Below are 6,198 nucleotides of genomic sequence, written 5' to 3'. Positions count from 1 at the left end.
TTTGTAAAAATAACCTTTTGAAAATAGATCAAGTATACACCATTACATTGATAAAGTTATATGTGAAAAGGTTTATATGTTCCCATCCTTTCTGTTTCTATTTAAACTCCAGTATACATTGGCATGAAAATGATTGTACAGATCATACATTGTAACATAGCGATAGCCAGTAATGCAACAATTTTGAAAGGTACATATTACCTAAATGTAGAGAGCGTGGCTGTGTCGAAGATGGTGACCACATGCTACATCCTCTCACTCCGACCTGCATCGGGGTGAGAGAAGGCAGCGTGTGCATGAGCGCAGAACGTAAAGTGGATCCTACACTGGTTAATGAAACCACAGCTTTCCTTAGGATCCCGATAAATGCAGGATGGGAGAGGTAGCTGGAGCTTAGCTGCTCCACCAGAAACTGGAGCAACAGGAGAATCCCTTGTACAGTCTGACGGTCCAGAAGGCGGCTTGCCGTACAAGTTATCAGAGGACATACGGGTGGACGGACTGTACAGTTGTGTTGTCACCACACTGATGGCCTGATTAACTGGTCCTAACGCTCATGCATGCTGAGAGCGGACCTCCTCAAACAGCTCTTGAAATGTCGTTTTGGGGTCACTGTGTCAGGTGTGTCAGCAGGGTCCATGGTTTGAACTTACTCCAAAGGCCCCGTCACACATAACGACTCACCAGCGATCCCGACAACGATATCAACGTGTCAGGATCACTGGTGAGTCACTACATGATCGCTGGTGAGCTGTCAAACAGACAGCTTCACCAGCGATCAGCATAGCGACGCGAGCGTGCGGCGTCGCTGTGATGGTTAGTTACCAGCGCGCTGATGCAGGGAGCTGGTAACTAACATACACATCGGGTTTCTAAGGGACGCACGTCCCTTGGATACTCGATGTGTACGTTAGTTACCAGCTAATCGCTGGTCTCCCGCATGTCACACGCAACGATACGTGCTGGCCAGCGGGAGACCAGCGACCAAAGAAAAGTCCAGGGCTTTCCTACAGCGATCAGCGATACCGGCAGTGGGGCCGGTCGCTGATCGCTGTCACACACAGCGATCTCGCTGGTGAGATCGCTGTTGTCACAAAACTTGTGACTCAGCAACGATCTTGCTAGCGAGATAGCTATGTGTGACGGGGCCGTAAGTCTGGTGGGTGTGGACCCGCTGCACCATGGGAAGGGCGTAACTAACGACTACCTGGTGTTACCTAGAGCCTCTGATAGTGAGTTTAGGCTTAGCCACATTTAGTTGCCAGGTGCCACTCCAGAACAGTACCCGTTACTACAGCAGTTGACCTGAGGGTCAAAGGCAAGGGTGCCTGGTACAGAGGGAAGAGGCAGAGGCAAAGTCAGATGGTCCGAGGTCGTGACAGGCAGCAAAGGATTAGAAAATGTAACCGAGGTCAGGAGAGGTCAGGTAGGATGCTTAAACAGGAATCTGAATACAGGAGGATGCATGCTCTTGGGCTTACAGTGCAGGAATTACGTTTGAGCAAGGGGTGGTGGGTGGATCGGCCTAATATTGGACTTGCTGGCAAGGGATAGTCTGGGGAACCGAATCTCTGCAGGACGCAACAAGGTTAAGTTCTTGCAGAGGCCGGCCACGTTCCCCTATGGCTAGATGGATTCCACATGAAGCTGCAGCAATACAGAGAAGTGCAGGAACAAACAAGTTCAGTGGCACAACTTGCCAAGAGGAGAACCCGTGTGGTGAGTGGGGCGGCGTTGAGGGTACATAAATCACCATTTTGAAATCTATTTCAGGCGCCATCCTTCCATACAATTCTTATACAATTTTTCATGGTTCACGAACCTTTCGCACATCTCTCTTCTTCTGCGAGACTTGATCCTTTCAACTACACCAAATGTAACAGGCAGGGAAGCCATTGCCGAAATTCATATACGTGCCTCGCCACGCTACAGGAAAATGAGGATCCTGGCTGGATGTGTGCTGTTACCTTGGCGATAACATATTGTAGACTGTATATTGCTGCTTGAAATGCCAGGCCAGGACCCACGGAGATAGATGTTAATGAGGGAGACAAGAGTCCAAACATAAATTTTTAACATCAACATTCAGTTGATTTGAGGGGAGTTCACTGGCTGAGGTGCATTGCTACGACTCCTCGCTACTATTCTAAAAATCAATTTGATGAGGGACACACGCTCCTTACTGTGCCACTGCATCTTCAGTTCCCAGTAAGAGAACTTGTGTCCCACCCTGGTCATCTTCTCCACTATGACCCTCAGATCTGCCTACACTCTATGAAGTCAAGGTCTGCTGTTGGCTGCTGGGTCGCCCTCCCAGGGCCGTGGGGTACTTGGTACCGGGCCGGTGTCGGCGGGATGTGTCACAGCAGCGGTGACCCGGTCCGTGGCCCTGGGCGCGGAAGTATTAGGGGAGATTGAATGGTGGAATGTAGTTAATGGAATAGTTTGTGACGCCACCTGGGGTGTTCGGCAAGTGAGATGTTGAGCCGACGCTGCGTGCAGATCCTCTGGGGCTGGTGGTGTGTTGCAGCCCAGATGGTGATGCACCCCACAGGTGGAGCTGTAGCCCCAGGGCAATGTAGATGTAGGGGTAGAGGAGAGCCACAAGCGGTGTAGAAGCTGGTACCCAGATGTAGCGGTGCTGGGTGAGTTGGCGCAAGAATCAATGGAGGACACTAGGCTTGTAGTTCCAAAGCTTTACTCACAGTCTGTAGTACACACAGATGCCTGCCTCCGTGCGGTGTCCTCCGGGTCAGGGACTCAATCAACCTCCAGGCCAGATGGAATGCTCCCTTCCAACACTCCACCAACATGTGCCTTCCTGAACGTCTCCTCATCACGCCTTTAAGGGTGAAGTACTCCCAGTACTGAGTTACACTGGAGTGCGTCCTGACAGATGTTCCCAAGAACTCTATTTGAACGGCAGACAGCTGTAGCCTGCTTCGGGGACTCCTTACTCCTGAGTCCCGGCTCACTATCAATGTTGCTGTTGTGCCCCCAAGTCTTAGATGGGAGTAGTGCATTTACAGCCCACTACTCCACCGATGTCTGCTGCAGGACCATTAGCATCCATACAACCTCGGGGACTGGGCCCCGGCCTTGCGCTTAGAACTTCTAGGCAGGGTTCTTCCTCTAACCCACGTCCTCTGTTCCCTTTTACTCCTACGTTCCGTACTAGTCTTTCCTTCTTATGGAAGATCAGGTTTCAGTTCAATGTCTTTCTCCTTCTTTCCTTTCCCATGCCAGCAGACAAAGGTCACTGAGATCTGCTGCAGCACCTCCTTCCTCCATCCCTCTCCCAGGGATCTTCTTTCCTCACTCCTCTCCACTGACTGACCGACCTGAAATCCCAAACCTTCCCGCTCTTTTATATATTCTAACTCCACCCGCCTCCCAGTACGTTTCGTGTTCCAAGCAGGGAGCCACCAAAGGTTCTCTTCTACACTCCAAGCAGGAAGCCGCAATGTGGCTTTGCTGAACTACCGTGTTGTGTGGGATGCAGGTGTTGGAGCGTGGTCAGGAGCCTCCAACTTACCTGGATGGTGGGGCACCACACCTCAGGAGGAGGTGCAGTACCTATGTGGCGACTGAGCCTCAGGGACACCACACTGCTATCTTGACACTTTTGAGGAGGTAGTGGAGAAAAGAACTCTGAAGAAATGTTAAGCGATAATGAACAATAACGCACACCCATTATATCAGCTGTTCAAGAGGTAGAGGAGCACCTTCAGTAACTGACGAATACTGCTAAGGTGTAAGAAGGAAAGATACAGGAAATCATGTATGCCAACAGCTATGGGAATATATAACAATTATCTAAGTAGAAAATCCTTGAAGTGAATTGTTGCTTTATAGAGTACCAAGTGTGTGTAACCTCTGGATAATTGTATATGACCTGTGTATAACCTGTCAGGAATAATAATAATGTTTGACAATCTTCTGTCAATTCCACTGTTCTGCTTTTATTAATTAATTCATGTTCTTGTTTATGTTGTTCTAATGTGATACTGCAATTTCCCTCAGGGTCAATAAAGTGTACCCTATAGAATCGTATTGTATGAAACAATGAAGGAAAGCCTATTATGGACTCATTATTAGTAACAGGGAAATCACTCTATACAAAACAAGCATTAGTTTGCATATTGTTGGTATAGAGTGTTTTCCCTGTTATTAGTAATGGATCCATATGTTACACCGCTCTGACATACTCACCCGGTCTCTGCTCCCTCGTCGTCTCTGCATACTCACCCGGCCTCTGCTCCCATGCCGCAGCCTCTCGCCACCCGACAGCCACGGTGGTCATCTCTGACAGGCTTGCAGCCGACGCCATCTCTGCATGCAATGGAATGCGCCATAGGCCGCGGCCGCGCCTCCCTTCTGCTTCTTGTGCTCCGGCTGTGCCCTGACCCGGAAGCACCTTCGGACCAATGGCAGACCAGGCGGGGCCATATCAGGCCGCTTCCCCCTGAGGGAGGCGCCTGATCGTTGTGTTACCTTGCACACTGGGCCCTGCTTCCTCATATGCTCTCTGCAGCCTCTCGGTTCCGTCCTCGGTGTTTCATGCAGCAGCCTCGCAGCCTTGTCATCCGTGTTCCCTGCAGTATTCTCAGTCCTGCTCCAGTGTTCCTGTTCCCTCCTGCTCCTGCTCTGCTCAAGCGTTCCTGCTCCGTCCTACTCCAGTCCAGTTCCTGTGTTCCTGCTCCCGTCCTACTCCAGTCCTGTTCCTGTGTTCCTGCTCCATCCTACTCGAGTCCTGTTCCTGGGTTCCTGTTCCATCCTACTCCAATCCTGTCTGCGGTGTTCCTGCTCCATCCAGCTATCCACACTTCTACAGTCCTACTCCAGTCCTGTCTCCTGTATTCCACTCCTGCCATCTCTTCACATTCCAACCTTACAGTCTACACTTTAGTCCCGCACTCCTACTCCAGTCCATCCTGAGCCGTCCCTCTCGGGACCGGCTACCGTGGTACTTGAACCCCTGGGCTTGCTCCTAACGGTCCCTGTATAGGGGTTGGTTCCACCTGGCAGCTAGCCCGGGGCCCCTCGGTGCCACGGTCCAGAGGGTCCACTCCTGGAGTTTCCGGCTCCTGACCACCCACGCTAACAGTACGATCAGGCCATGGACTCCGCCGGTACTACTGCTGCTACTCAGAAAGAGTTGCTCTTCCTGTGGGAGAAACAGGGACGCATTATGTCAGTCATGAAGTCTATGGACACCCGTCTGTCGGCCCTGCAGGTGGCCGATCCTGGAAATGCCACTCAACTGTAGCTGGGTCAGCAACAAGATACTCATGCCCACATTTTGTCCTACATGGCCTTCTTTGACACTCGCTTGTCGGCCCTCCAGGCTGCTACCGCAGACCCGACTCCTCCCTCTGCGTCTACAGCTCTCCCCACGCCTCGCCTCGCCAAACCGCCTCACTTCACCGGGGATCCCAAGCTCTGTAGGGGGTTCTTAAATCAGTGTAGCCTCCACCTTGAATGGTTGCCACAGCAATATCCCCCTGACCGGGCCAAGGTGGCCTTCATCATGTCCCATCTGGAGGGGGAGGCCCTGTCTTGGTTGAATCCCCTCTGGGAACGTGATGACCCTGTAGTCTCGAGTCTCCCGGTTTTCCTGGATACTTTTCGCAGAGTCTTCGATGAGCCGGGCCGGTTAGCCTCTCTCACTGAGTCACTCTTTAACTTACATCAGGGTTCTCTCACGGACGGACAGTACGCTATTCGTTTTCGCACTCCGAGCTCGGCTGGAATAACGCGGCTTTGGTAGGGGCATTCTGGCGCGGTCTTTCAGGCAGAATAAAAGATGAACTCGCAGGTCCAGATACCCTGTCCACCTTAGAGGACATTATCTCGTTGGCTACCCGCATTGACCTACGCTTCCAGGAGCGCTCTCGGGAGTCAGTGAGAGACAGGAGGTCCACCAGGCCAGATCCCCTTTTCACCCGTTCTGCCAGTCCTCTTCTCCCTCCTCGGTCGAACCTATGCAGATAGATCGCCTAAAGTTGGCCGAGTTGCGTCAGAGAGAGAGGCGGGCACAAAGTCTGTGCCTCTATTGCGGTGATTCGTCACACTATGTCCGCACCTGTCCTAAGAGACAGGGAAACTTCTCCACCTAGGTCAGGTAAGAGAGGCCTCCCTAGGTGATGATGATTCCTCTCAACCTCTTACGATTTCTGTGCATTTGGTTTAAGGGGA

Source organism: Dendrobates tinctorius, unplaced genomic scaffold (genome assembly GCF_039654945.1).
Source record: "Dendrobates tinctorius isolate UK_male_01 unplaced genomic scaffold, ASM3965494v1 ptg000003l, whole genome shotgun sequence".
Lineage (NCBI taxonomy): Eukaryota > Metazoa > Chordata > Amphibia > Anura > Dendrobatidae > Dendrobates > Dendrobates tinctorius.
This window is presented reverse-complemented; position numbering follows the sequence as displayed.